General features: G+C 40.4%; 1 long non-coding RNA gene and 5 pseudogenes across 1 annotated transcript; 4 read left to right on the top strand and 2 right to left on the bottom strand.

Moving 5' to 3' along the window:
- Positions 1 to 561: 561 nt before the first annotated feature.
- On the bottom strand, positions 562 to 1400 carry LOC130504774 (membrane protein PM19L-like; annotated as a pseudogene).
- Positions 1401 to 2124: 724 nt separating this feature from the next.
- Positions 2125 to 4488, top strand: LOC130504775 (BTB/POZ and MATH domain-containing protein 1-like; annotated as a pseudogene).
- Positions 4489 to 5165: 677 nt separating this feature from the next.
- Positions 5166 to 5879, bottom strand: LOC130504772 (uncharacterized). Its single transcript, XR_008941386.1, has 3 exons — positions 5658 to 5879; positions 5480 to 5548; positions 5166 to 5233 (listed from the first exon to the last, which is right to left on the bottom strand). It is a non-coding gene; the product is annotated as an uncharacterized LOC130504772 (long non-coding RNA).
- A 296-nt stretch (positions 5880 to 6175) lies between these two features.
- Positions 6176 to 8651, top strand: LOC130504777 (UPF0613 protein PB24D3.06c-like; annotated as a pseudogene).
- Positions 8652 to 9225: 574 nt separating this feature from the next.
- Positions 9226 to 11278, top strand: LOC130504773 (uncharacterized; annotated as a pseudogene).
- A 1400-nt stretch (positions 11279 to 12678) lies between these two features.
- Positions 12679 to 13869, top strand: LOC130504776 (probable aspartic proteinase GIP2; annotated as a pseudogene).
- The last annotated feature ends 880 nt before the right edge of the window (positions 13870 to 14749 follow it).

Raw genomic sequence — 14749 nt, 5'->3', positions numbered from 1 at the left:
TTTTAGGCGTCAAAGAATCTAGATATAGCTAGAAAGCTTAGGACGCTACCATACAATGTTATATTTTATCATACTATAACTCAGTGAGTTCTATAGACTCTTGTCTTATCATACGTTTTGGGTTTGTGCTGGTTGAAACAGTGGATACATCCCAGACTACATCTAAAGCAGGTTTAAACCCCTAACATGTGTCCGGTCAGTATTACTCTACCATCAGTTTAGGTTAGCACACAATCTGAATTGTCCCTAAGAATGAGATTCTATATTGCCTTCTCTATCTTTTCTAGGGTTTGTCTAGCATGCATCTGCTTTGCTAAGCTGCTTAGGTCCAATATTGTTTGAGCAAAACATGTTTTGTAAATTAGAAATTTTTTTATCATCTTCATTCATTCCTTAACAGCAATAATAGTAATTTCATTTTTCAGGTAGTGCCGTATACAATCAGTGCATATAATAGAAAAAAATTAGACGAATAAAAAAAAACAATGAAACACAATAGATTTACACGATCACAAACTCTTGTTTTGACTAAACCACACGCTTCCAATAAGAAAATCTAACCGATATATATCTCTCTTTCAAGTGTAGAAACTCAACTCTTCCCGCATGAGCCTCTCACCGGCGACTGTTTCTCCAACTCCGACGTGAATGGCTCCGGTGCACAATAAGTGAGTAGCACTCACAATGATTGTCATAACTTCAAGAGTTCTCTGCAAAGAAAATAAAATATGTTAACTTCTTTTACTACTCGTTAAAGAAAACATAAACTTGTTCAAAAAGAGATTAAAAAGCTCACTAAATTGGCCTCGGTCCAGCCTATGTTGATCTCCTTGCATGCCAATCTGCAGCAACACCAAACCAAACCAAACCGGTTAAGATTTGGTTTTAAACTAAAGACCGAATCAGGAGACGGTTTTGATTATTCATAAACCGGTGGTGAGAGTTTACTATAATACCCCCATGGCGAGGAGAGTGAGAGACCAGGAGATGAGAGAAGACGCCGCTGCGGAATGGAGATTTGGAGAGTCCCACTCAAGAACGTTCATGATTCCGGTGAGTGACGTCGCCATTCCGACGACGCCGGCGATCAGCGAGAATATTACGAAAAACCAGTCGCCATGTTCCCCACCGGGAAGTATATAGGGAAGATCTTCGCCGGAAGAGACAGCACCGACGCTGCAATAAACAACAAAAAGATGATTTTGATTGATCACAATTCAATCCTCACAAAAACAAAAAAATTGGGATCGTTATGCTTTGTTTGTTAATTACCAGACTCGCGAGCTCTCTCGATGCCGTGATTAACAGCCCCAGGAAGCGATGATGGTGACGACAAAATAGAGACCAAGGTTCAGCAACAGAAGCATGAAAGCTGCCGACTTTGATCCTCCTGAAGCCATTATTGATTCTCTCGAGTTTTCCCGACAAGAAATTAAAAGACTTTGTAAGAAAACCTGACAATATATCCTTGTCTATGTTCTCTGTCTTGGGGGTAAACACAAGATCTCCGCATGTCTGTGTTATAGTATATTTAATAGGAATAAAACTTTCTTCAGCTGCAAGCAATGTTTTAAATTCCTTACTTCGGTCTTTCCCTTTGGCCAACGAATCAAAGCCCCCCCAAACCTTATTTTGCTGTCTTCTTCACAAAGGAAAAAAAAGAAGAAAAGAATACTAGAAAATGACAAAAAACATAAACCCTTTTCCCGGAAAAAGACTGTCAGAATGAAACTTTTCCCGGAAAATTCTGTCAGGCTGAAACGTTTCCGGGGAAACTGATGAGGTTTACTTCTAAGTTCTAACCAATAACTTATGCACATTTTCGTTGTCGTTTTGACTCTATAAACCCACATGTTCTTATCCATGGGTCGTCTTTGACGTTCTTCCATTGTCAACTTGTCAAGTGGATACACAAAAACATTAATTAAATCAACGGTGGCCCAATAAGACCCAAGAAATGTGAATTAGGAAATAGAGTGAATTCACATTTATGTTTCTTCCAATTCTTTTCGTGCACATCATAATGATTTTGAATTAGTATATATTAGTAACTGCTAACCTTCATCAAAAACCTCATTTAATCATATATTCACCACTTTCCTTCATCCTCTTCCTCTCTCTTTTTCCTTTCCTTCACGTCTCCACCGACGTCACCGATCTACTATTCATCTCCATCCCCCCCCCCGGAGACTCTCGCCGATTATCATCCTCCGGAAGCTCAATTGAAGATCTCTTCCGTTTTCAAACCGACCCTCATTGATGAACAACACAGCTAGGGTTTGCGGCGAGGTCTCCAAATCTCCGCCGAAGCCTCTCGCCTCGCCGCCGCTCACGTCGTCAACCTCCGTCACGGAAACCGTCGACGGCTTCCACGAGTTCAAGATCAGCGGCTACTCTCTCACCAAAGGCGTCGGAGTCGGCAAATACGTCGCCTCCGATACGTTCTCCGTCGGCGGTCACTCCTGGGCCGTCTACTTCTACCCCGACGGGAAGAGTCCCGAGGATAACTCTTCCTACGTCTCTCTGTTCATCGCCCTCGCGAGCGAGGGGGGCCGATGTGAGGGCTTTGTTCGAGCTCACGCTCGTTGATCAGAGCGGGACGGGAAGCATAAGGTTCATAGCCATTTCGGGAGAGCGCTCGAGAGCGGACCTTATACTCTCAAGTGTCGCGGAAGCATGTGGTGAGTCACTTCTCTTATCTCTCTAGTGAGAAAGGTTCAAGCTTGCAATAAAAAAACACATTTTTTGAGTGGTTTTAGGTCACTTTTGTTGAAATTGTTCTGTGATAGATTGATTAGGGCTATGATGTGTTGTTGTGGTGAGTGATTCTCTTCTCTCTGTTTCCTGGAAAGGTTCAAGCTTTGCAATGAAAGAACACGTTATTGTTTTGAGTGGTTTTCAGGACATTGCTTCTTGATAGATTTGATAGGGTTGTTGTGACGTATCTGTGTCGTTTCAGTTTTAGTAATGTATCTTTGTTTTGGTTTCAGGGGATACAAGAGGTTTTTCAGGAGGACTGGTCTAGAGACATCAGACTATCTCAAGGACGATAGTCTCTTGGTCCGGTGCCGTGTTGGTGTGGTGAAGTCTTGCACCGAGGGACCGAGGGAGTGTAATATTCCTGTACCGGTTTCTGACTTGGGCCAACAGCTGGGGAAGCTTTTGGAAAGTGGGAAAGGTTGTGATGTTTACTTTTGATTTCGATGGAGAAACATTCGCTGCGCACAAGCTGGTTCTTGCGACGCGTTCACCTGTTTTTCAGGGCGCAGCTTTTTGGCCCGTTAGGAGACAGGAATACCGACCGTATAGAGATAGATGACGTGGAGGCTCCAATTTTCAAGGTCCGTTTTTTGATTCTCTTTCTGGGGTTTTTACATATGTTACAGTCTTGGAATGTGTAAGTTGATTAGATATCTACAGTCTAGGGGTCTGATAGGAAGAGATAGATTTTCTTGGTTCGTTGCCTTTTTTTTTCCCCCGGGTGAGTGATTGTGGTGTCATACAGGATGTTCTGTTCAAGAATGTACCTTCCGGGATCTTCTCCTGGGGCGCTACTCCTGTTGTCTGAGTTTACTCACCGGGATAAGGTTCTTTCTTTCTGCTTCTCTTGCTTGTTGCATGAATGTCTTTTCCTCATATTCCTATCAGATGATCTGTGTGGTTTAGACTAATGGGCAAATGAATGGACACTTGACTGCCATGATAGGGTTTTGTGATGAATCTATATCTGTTTTCCTTTTTGTCAGGTCCTATAAGTCGCTTCTAGGGGTATTAGTCTTTGCTTTAGGTTTAGATCCTAACTCATGGTAGTTTTATTGTCACTTTATGCTCTGATACAAACTCCTTTTTGTCCCTATTTTGTTTTTTTTTGCTATTGTGCAGGTTTTGCTTCATTTTATCTACTGGGACGAATTGCCTGATATGCAAGAGTTAATAGGCACAGATTCTAAATCGGCTTCTACTCTTGTGGCTCAGCATCTGCTTGCAGCGGCAGACCGTTATGCTCTTGAGCGGCTTAAAGCTATCTGCGAGTCAAAGCTTTGTGAAGGAATCACCATAAACACGGTTGCAACCACCTTGGCACTAGCGGAGCAGCACCACTGTTTCCAGCTAAAAGCTGTCTGTCTCAAATTCGTCGCCATGCCTGAGAACTTGAAAGGTAAACAAAAAGTGGATCATTCTTTTTGCTGTGAAATCTGCTCATGTAATGAGGCTTATGTTATTATTCCACTCTTTTTTTCTTTTTATCAGCTGTGATGCAAACAGATGGGGTTTGATTATCTGAAAAGGAGCTGTCCATCTCTACTCACTGAGCTATTGAAGTATTTGGCGAGGCTTAGGGAACACTCTGGAACTGCACCTGGACATCCAAAAGATATATTTGCTGATGGTTGTGATGCCAATGGAAGAAGAGTGAAGCAGCGGTTGCATTGAACAGAATCGTGCATTGTATAATCTCTGTTAAAAGATAATGGCTTATCTGAATCTTTTTCAATGCTTTGTTTTTAAGATCAAAGATCCAATGGAATTTGCTTACTAATCTTGGTGTTTTCTCTCTCTCTCTCTCTCTCATCGATGAGACATTAATTCTTTGAAGGGAATACAGTGAGTGAGACAAACACTGAAATAGAGGTTGCTTAAGAGAACAAAACCATTTTATGAAGACAAAGAACATGGCAGGGATCTTGCTTCTCACCCTTTTTAACATCGGTCAGAACAATCAATCACACAACACCACCGAAGGCACGTGACCACTCAACATCGTTCTATTGGACAATACAATAATCGAGTCCCTCAGAATCAGAGTTTTGTTATTACATTCGCTCACAACATAAAATATAGCAAGATCATTTATTCACAAAAAGAAAATCGGAATGTGATCTCCGGCTACGGGACAGTCCAGGCTGACCAAACTTAACTAGTATAAAACCTGCCATCAAAGAACTAAACCAAAAAACGGTATCAACAACAATTTCATGTTATATCTTAAACGTGTTCAAGAATCAAAATCAAACCGGAACCAGGCTACGAGCTTTTGTCAGAATAATCTTGGAGACCTAACTAAAGCATGGAACTGGAATACACATGTTTATTGAATTCAAAGGAAGCTCTTTTTTTTGGTTTACCTTTCCGTTCATAGCTTCCACGGCCAAACTGTGCATCATCTTTTTGGTAAACCAAACATAGCCATATCCTAGAGACTGCCGAGTCCTTTCGTTCACGATGATTTTTACTGCCAAGAAAACGGTAAGAAAATAAGATCCTGCTGGCTTCTAGACTATTTTTATTTTTAACCAAGCTAACAACCTAACGATATTCTTATTGCTATTCGTGCTACATCTTCAGGTCCGTTCCAAATGTTAGAATGAGAGAATTATAATAGTCTCCTTCTTCAACAATACCATTTCTAGATTCCCTCATTTGTTTCTATATCTAAAGAAGATAAGCCAAACTATTTATTTGTATCAGAGAGGCTGACCATGGCTAACATCTCCAAACTCCGAGAAGACCTTCTTCAAACGACCTTCACTCACTGAATCCGCAAGCCCTAAAGATTATTACATTTGACCTAATTAAAGGATTCAACTTCTTATAACCTAAAGGCATATGATGAACAACAGATTTCGGAAAAAAAGGAAGAATCAAATCAAAAGCACCCTTCACGAAGATCGACGAGATAGAAGTAGAGGGAGAAGAGGATGCTTCTCTGGCTCCATCGTCGTGAAAATCTCCGGCGACGCAGCTGATTGTCCGCGGTTTCCTTCTCGCCGTATGACGACATAACGAAACCAAAGGACATCTGGTGGGAGTTTTCCCCGTCGTCGGGATTGTAAGTTCTCTCCGATTTGGAGATAGTCCGACGAATTGAAGTTTTTCGAACGGAGGACTGTAAAGTCGCGAGTGAGGTAGACTGATGAGAGAGTGCCATCTCCGTCAAAAAGTTCGTCGCCGGCGAGAAAGTTAAGTCTTGAGCTAAATGGCTTTTTCTTCGCTTGTTTAGTTTGGGCCTAACTTTCGGCCCATTAAATAGCTCGTTAGGCCTCTCCATGGTGTTTTGGGATCCTTCCTCCAGTAACGCGGGTAAGGCGCGTGACTTCATTCGCTCGAATTGTCATTTCTCAGTCTACCTCGGATTCGAAACGAATCTGATAACCGCCGCGCACGGTATCTTGTGAAAGCGAACCCGAAGATGTCTCTCTCCATGTCCTCCTCTTCCGGCGCTGCTGCTGCAGCAGCAGCTGCGCGGCGGGTTTCGACACCGAAATCATCGTCTTCTCCGGCGGCCGCTTCGTCTTCCTCGGCCACCACGTCCTGGTTCTCCGGAATCGTTCGCGCCGCGGCGGAGGAGACAAACCCAACCAGACGAAGCTATCGAAAAGCGCATCGGCGACGGGAATCGGAAGCGGGGATCACGGTGGAGGACCCATCAAAGGGAAGAGCCAATTCCGAGGAGTTTTGTTCAAATACGGTCCCAAATCAATTCAGGTTCCCTTTCCGATCGCCTTCGCTTTTGAGTTAGTTAGAACCAAAAGGAGGACGACTTTGTTCATCTCAAGCTTGAATCATGTTAAGATTCATTGGAGCTTTGATGAAACATTTGATGATCAAACAATGATTAAGTCAATGTTTCAACTTATGTGAGATCTCAGTTCCAGGTTTTGCATTTAGTGTGATGATTTTAATTGACCACTTAATAGCAACAGATGATCAAAATTCAGAATGATTATTGCATAAACCTGTAGATTCATGTCTGTGTTTGTTTATGGTTTTTAAAAAAATGGTTACTGGCAGTAACAGCTTGCTTGTCTCATCACTACATGTATCTTCAGGTGGCATTTAAGACCGGAGAATATAAACAACAAGTGATATTTATCGGTGGATTAACCGATGGACTTTTAGCTACTGAGTATGTTGCTTCCTCCCTTTCGCCCCTTTTTATATATTTTTTTTGGTATGGATTGTGTGAAGTGTTTGGTTACTCTTATTACTATATGATGGTGGTTGTTTCCCAATCGAAACTCGTTATTTTTTATTTTCATGTATTTTTGATTGGATGAAACGTTCACACATTTTTCAGTTACTTGGAACCTCTTGCAATTGCTTTGGATAAGGAGAAATGGTCACTTGTTCAACTACTCATGTCTTCTTCCTATTCTGGATTCGGCACTTCCAGTTTGAAACAAGTAAAGAGTCTGTGTTTGTCTGTCATTTGATATGGATTTCATATAATATTAGTAGACTCTGGGGGTAAAGCTATGAGTTCTTTGATTTATTTGTTCCTTTTGATGAAGGATGCACAAGAGATCGATCAACTTATAAGTTATCTCATCAACAAAGAGAACTCTGAAGGCGTTGTTCTACTTGGCCATAGCACTGGCTGCCAGGTGATTGGTTAACCTCCTCCCAACACTTTTGGTCACTGTTGTTCTAAAAGAAAAAAGTTATGACACAGACTTTTTCTTCTCGCGCTTTGAAACAGGACATTGTGTATTATATGGGAACAAATGCTGCATGCTCCCGAGCCGTCCGAGCTGCAATTTTGCAGGTGCCATTTCTAGATTCTTTGACTTGTATTTTTCCGCTCTTCTCTCTTAAAGCTACTCGTTATCATATGTGAAAAAAGACTTGAGCTGAATCTTGTGTAGTGTGCTATATCATTTGTTTTGATCAAATTGCATAATTGCATTGTGGTTACTCAGGCACCGGTCAGCGATAGAGAGTACAAAGCAACGCTTCCTGAAACACCAGCTATGATAGACTTGGCTGCAAATATGATAAAAGAGGGACGAGCAGAGGAGCTAATGCCTAGAGAAGCTGATCCTTGTGCTCCAATCTCTGCGTATAGGTAAGTTATTTATTTCATTTTACCAATAATCGCAGCCTTGAAGAAAATGAAAAAAGTTGTGTGTTTCAACATGTACAAGATACAAAAAATCAATCTATTTGCTTGCTTCCTGCAGATACCACTCCCTCTGCGCTTACATGGGAGACGACGATATGTTTAGTTCTGACCTAAGTGATGATCAGTTGAAAAACTAGACTTGGTCATATGGCTAACACACCTTGTCAGGTAGAAACTAAAAACTAAACATCACGATCACTTCCAGTCCCAGTGAACATTTTGGTTTCTAGATGAAGCCATTGGGATCTGATTAGTTTCTTATAATTCTCTATGTCCGTTGTTCTGACGCAGGTGATTTTCTCCATGGGTGATGAGTATGTACCTGATTATGTCGACAAAAAAGCACTGGTTAATAGGTAAGGCCTTAAACTAAAGTGACAGTAAGAATAATGTTTTCATTGTGTTCATTGTTGGAGTCTTGAAGTCAACATAGGTATACACAGAGTGCCCCGTCCTATAGATGCAAACTTTTCATCAAAAGGATTGATTTGATCTGTGTGGTTACAGGCTAAGTAAAGCAATGGGAGGAGCAGAGAAAGTGGAGGTAGAGCATGGGAATCACTCGCTCTCCAATAGAGTTCATGAAGCTGTTCAAGCCATTATGAGTTTTGTCAAACGAGAAGGACCCAGTGGTTGGGATGATCCTTGGAGCTAAATCTTCTTCTTCTTTTTTTCATTATTTGGATGAAAATTATACAAATTTCAATCTCTATGAATTAATTTAATGCGTAGTGTCATTTCTCTTCCTTGTTACATAATCCCCAAATTCTTTTGTTGCTTTATCTGTCTTTATACAAAATTGTTTTCTTTTCTTCTCCATTTAATTGATCAGAGAGTATCACTCAACTGTACAAGTCCATTAATGTAATGAAAATTTTCACACACAAACCAAATGGTATCAAACTTTTTCACCTCACTGGTTGAAGTTGAATTCGATCCCTGCGTGTTTACAAGTAATGTAAAAGAAGGCTCTTTTATGAATTGTTCGTTTAAGTATTGTTTCATGTGTGATAAACCGGCTTAATAGTCTAGCCTAACCGTGAAAGTTATTTTGAATATAGTTTTTTTTTTTGTCAACGTATATAGTTTTTCTTTAAAACATTTCAATTAATCATTAATGCAAAAAAAGAGAGTAGAAATCTCAACCTTTTAAATATCCAATCAAACAAGAAATGATAAAAATTTAAGATATTTTATTAAAAATATATATATATTTGAAGGACGGGCTCAGAGTGTTCATATATAAAAGCTGAGGGTAAAGATGGAGTCTTCAAACCAAATCAACAACAATTGAATTCTCTCCTCCCTCCTTTCACCCAAACCTCCCTTCCATATTAAATTCTTGTCCTTATTAGATAATCTCCAGGCAAGCCGCACAGACAAAATCTCCACCCTTAAAGCTCTCGTTTTTGTCGGAAAAACATCGCCTTTTTTTTTTGGTTTTTGCTTGGCAGAGACGACAACCACAATCCAATAGATCCGTGGAAGAGTTACCGGAGGCGATTTAAGGGTCGCCGTTAATGGCGTTGACGTGGTTATCTGCTCTCCGGATTTCAGTTCTTCTGATCCTTGTAGCTGCAAATTGTCTTGGCTTTCTATTTCCTCCCCGTCGAGCAGGTCCGTAAATTGCCACAATTGGGGGGTTTCAATTGTGGCTCTGTGATGTCTGGAAATTTATAAGCTTTTCTGGTGAAATGTGGGCCCGAATTGTCTCATTTGAGGTTTACATTAGCAATGAAGTTTTGAGATTTTTTTTCATCGTTTTAATTGGTCATTTTGAGACCCTTTGCATATGGGTTATGAGAGCAAGTTGTGTAAAACCTATTCAGATTGATATCTTTACTTTTTTCAATTCCTTTATTTCCAATGTAGCATTGGCTAGTTATGGTCTGAAACTTACCGTATCTCTTTGTGTGTGTGTTTTTCAGTTTTTTGAGGGATTTTTGTTATGGGTTGAACAAGATCTGGGCCTTGGGGACCTTTTGCCCTGTAAGTGTCTCTCTTCTCTTCTTTTTTTTTAAAAAAGCTGATTCTGTTTCACATTACAAATGTTTAGCCATGTGCTTGGAAGACACAACTTATAGAAATTTAGGAACCTTAAGAGTTAGGAGGCCTAACTGAACTTGTCTTTTCTTTTGTAATATGTGTAGAGCTGTTGCCTACATTCCTCTTACAGTTCTAGCTGTTCCTGCCTCTGTTCTAACCGGTATATATACATCACATCCTGATTCTACTTATAACGACTTCTATTGAGAAATCTTATTTGGTTGAGGCTTATGATATTCAGATCGGTGGTGGATACCTCTTTGGGCTGCCAATTGGGTTTGTGGCTGACTCCGTGGGAGCTACGCTTGGCTCTGGAGCAGCATTTCTTCTTGGCCGTACTGTTAAGTGTTAGAAGATTTGCAGACATATGCCAATCTTTTTTTACTTACATGATGAAATGATGCTCTTGTGCAGATTGGAAAACCTTTTGTAGTTGCAAAACTGAAGGACTATCCTCAGTTTCAATCGGTGGCTCTCGCCATTGAGAAATCTGGTTTCAAGGTGAGAGAACAACCAATTGCAAGTTTTAATCATTTCTTTTTTTTTTACTGCTGACTCTCTGTTTTTTTTCAAATATGAATATATGCAAAAAAAAACTGAATATAGATATGCTTGTTGCTCCGGCTTGCTCCTCTTCTCCCCTTCAGCATGTTGAACTACCTCTTATCGGTAACGCCAATTACCCTGGGGCCATACTTGCTTTCTTCTTGGTTAGGGATGATGGTAATAATCTTCACCTAATCCATGAATAGATGTTTAGTTGTAAGATCAAAAGAATACAGCTTGATATACGTTGTTGATTCGCAGCCAATAACGCTTGTGTTAGTGTATGTTGGAACAACTCTGAAAGACCTTTCTGATGTGACTCACAAGTGGAGCGAGTTATCTTTCGGTCACTGGGTAAGATCCGCACAAACTTGAGTACATTCTTATCTTCTTTTCAGTCTCTTTTTCTAAACGGTCTTATTTAATTTGCAGGCATCTTTGATTCTGAGCCTTGTAGTATCTGGTTAGTTGGAAGGTTTACTTATGATCTTTACGAACCTCCAAAGATGTACAGAATCACTTATTTTTCTTTTTTTATCTTTTCTCTATGCAGTGATATTAATGGTGTGTGTTACTAAGGTGGCGCAGAACGCTCTAAGAAAAGCTTTGGCAGAGCACGGAGGAGACATGAAACGGAGCGGTTGCAGCCTCACCTGACTGAACGATGTGGCTGATGCTCCAGCTGATTTAAATGAGCCTCTCTTGATAAAGATAGATTCTCAGGACCATGAAAACCAGCGAGTCATGAAAGAAGCTGCTGGTTTAAATTACTTTGTACAATAATCTCATCTCTCAACTTACAAAGCTACAAAACATAGGGTTTGCTGAGAAAAGAAAAGTCGGTTAATGCACATATAAATATATAGTAGGGACATCTATAGCTCTCGATTCTTGTTTTTTTTTGTATAAGAACATCGATTAATAAATCATTCTAAGCTCTTCTTTTTTTTGGTCTCTTTGAGATGTAACTACTGTACACATAAACAGAACCAACGAGTTCATAAAGTTACCGAGGGAAAGTAAACGCGATTCAGTAAGAAAAATCTATGGGCCATAACCATATAAAATTGACCATTAGGCCCATTATAAATAGGCCTCAGATACTCAAATGATTTAACTACCACGTGGAAAATTAGCAAAGTACCAAACTTAGGGCTTGGCAAAAAATCCTAACCCGAAAACCGAACCTGATCCGGAAAAGTAGCACCGAACCGAACCGAAAATTGATTAAAATATCTGAATGGGTTCAAAATTTTGGTATTTAAAAACCGAAACCGAACCCGTTTCCGAACCGAAATATTTTTGGGTACCCCGAATGTATCCGAAACAGATTTATATATTTAAGTATATAAATTATTTTAGATATAATGTATACTAAAAACATTCAAAATATATAAGATACTTTTAAGTTTTCTAAAATACTCGAAAAAATATATGAAAATAGTAAAAAGTAAATGTTTAAAAGAGCTAAATTATATTAAAACACCCAAATAGTTAATATATATTGATTATCTATCCAATATTCAAAGAAAAACCAATATATATGTTAAATTTAGTATTTTGACATTTTTTATTAAAATTATATGTAATATATTTCTTTTTTATAGATTTTGAAATTTAAAGTATATAATGAATTTTAAAATTTAAAAATAATTTGAATGGGTTATCCGAACCTGACCGAATCCGCAAAGATCCACTGAACTCGAAACGACATTTATAATATCCGAATGTGGCTGAAATCTTTGACCCCGAAAACCCGAAAACCCGAATAGACTGAACGAAACCCGAATGGGTACCCGAACGCCCACTATTCCAACTGGCGCAGCTGCACATAAACTCCACATGGATTATGGATATTCCCAAAAATAACAAAAATGTCTCGACGTATTAAAAAACTCGCGCCACACGTGTCAAAATTCCTCTGTGGGGTCTACCTTTTCAAAAAAATAAATGGATAAACATTGACCAGAAGAAAAAGTCCCCACGATTCGCGAAACGACACGCTGTCTACTCAGCACTTACCTTAAAAACAATCTTTTATCGATCTAAACCGGCGTCGGGCCACCACATCTCATTCTCTTCTCTCTTGTAAACAAACCTTAATCCTTTTTATTAAACCGTCCAGATCCATCTTTTGCCCCTAACTCACTCAACCAATCAATCACACATTGTAATGGATTCTTCTTTGTCTGAATATCTTCGTCTTCTCCTTCCTCTCGGTTCTCTTCATTACCAAATCCACAAATCTATGATTCGGTCAACGGAGTTTGTTTTCCCTGTTACTCGAGACCTATCAACAGGTCAATACGTCGCAGAGATTCGCCTTGGTGACTCGTTGGAGCCCGTTAAGCTCGTTCGTTGATCTCTCCGGTCCGCTTCTATGGTTCGATTGCTCCTCCGGACACATCTCCTCGTCGCGAAGTCTGGTCTCAGGAAGCTCAAGCGGGCTGTCTGAAAGCCAAAGCTGGGAACGACAGAGTTTCATCGCGGGGAGACCATAACACTGAATGCGATTTACTTGTCCGAAACGGGCGTCGTTCGGGATTACGGCGAGAGGAGAGCTCGCAACAGACGTCTTGTCACTCGGATCTGTTTCTTCTCAGGGAACCGTTGATCTACTCTTCGCCTGTGCTCCTCCCTTGCTGTTACGTGGACTCGCTAGTGGAGGTAAAGGAGTTATGGGCCTTTCCAAGGCCCAAATCTCTCTCCCTTCCCAACTCGCCGCGGAAACTAACGAACGCCTCCGTTTAACTGTTTATCTCTCGCCGTCGAACGGCGTCGTGTCAACGAATTCGGTGGAGGATTTGTTCGGAACGGCAGCGTCTAGCTCTCTGGTCTACACGCCACTGTCTACAAGCACGAGCGGCGATTACGTAATTAACGTGAATCCATCAGAGTCAACGGGAAGAAGCTCTCCTTGGAGGGTCCGTTATCGGCGGAGCTAAGCACGGTGGTCCCTTACACGACGCTGGAGAGCTCGATATACGAGTTGTTTGCGGAAGCTTACGTTAAAGCTGCGACAAACGCTAAATCGGTAGCTCCGGTGGCACCGTTCGGTCTCTGCTTCACGAGCACGTCTTCGGCTGAGGTGGAGTTTCCGGCGGTTGAACTCGCGTTGCAGAGCGAGATGGTGAGGTGGAGGATTCAGGGGAAGAATCTGTTGGTGGATGCTGGTGGTGGAGTCCAGTGCTTGGGTGTTGTAAACGGCGGGTCTAATTCTAACCGGGTCAGCCCGATTATAATGGGTGGGTTACAGTTGGAAGGCTTTGTATTGGACTTTGATTTGGGTAACTCGGCGATGGGGTTTGGAGAAAGGACACGATCTAGTTCAGATTCCTTCCGACAAGAAGCTTTCTAGTAAAAATAAAATTGTTTATTGTCAGTTTTTCGCTCTTTGTTTGTTGTGTGTTTGAACACAAGAGTACCGTTTCTTACCTGAGTTACTGTAAGCAACTCTACTTATTTACACTAATATGGTTTGTTGGTTGTGATATACATAAATTTCAAACAGTGTCTATTAACATCCGCCGTAGAGGATAGACTTAGAGAAAGATGAAACAAGATGTAGAGGCGAAGGAGCCAGCAAGTATGTAGCATTCTTTCCATGCCCACATCGACTTTAACCATGTCCAAAGCTCTCCTCCAAGGCTCAGCCCCACGAGCACGTATAGAGTTATCATTGAACATTCAGGAGTAGCAATGACTGCAATTCTTAAATTCTACTGCATAAATTATTTAACGTAGTTTTTCAGCATTACAGGATTGAAGATTCCACAAAAAAAGCAGATGTAGGTAAATGGAATAGAAAGATGGAAATCGCGTTGTAAACGCCGAGTCGAATCGGGTTGGCCAACCGGCTAGAGTTCGAAGCCTTTGTATTGGACTTTGTATGTTTTGATACTTTTAATTAGTTTGGCTGACGGGCTTGATTTTGATTTCATTAGTTTCACGCCAAATATTAATTGTTTTTGTAATTGTATATAAGATTTTTATATTAGGATTGGGGGATTTCTTAGACCAACATTCCAAAATTGAATTTAGTAGTATAAGATAAACCACCCAAAAAAACAGAAAATAGGTAGGCCACACTCGATTGTGATCGCATCAAAGAAAACAATACAAACTGCCAAAACATTATGAAAAATCGTGATATTGCCAAAAATGAAAAAGAAATAAGAGAGCAACAATATTTAGACAATTTCCAATAATGTTTCATTTTTCACTTTTTACTTCAGTTTTAGCCAATGAGATAGC

The sequence above is a fragment of the Raphanus sativus genome, unplaced genomic scaffold (assembly GCF_000801105.2).
Source record: "Raphanus sativus cultivar WK10039 unplaced genomic scaffold, ASM80110v3 Scaffold1792, whole genome shotgun sequence".
NCBI lineage: Eukaryota > Viridiplantae > Streptophyta > Magnoliopsida > Brassicales > Brassicaceae > Raphanus > Raphanus sativus.
This window is presented reverse-complemented; position numbering and strand designations above follow the sequence as displayed.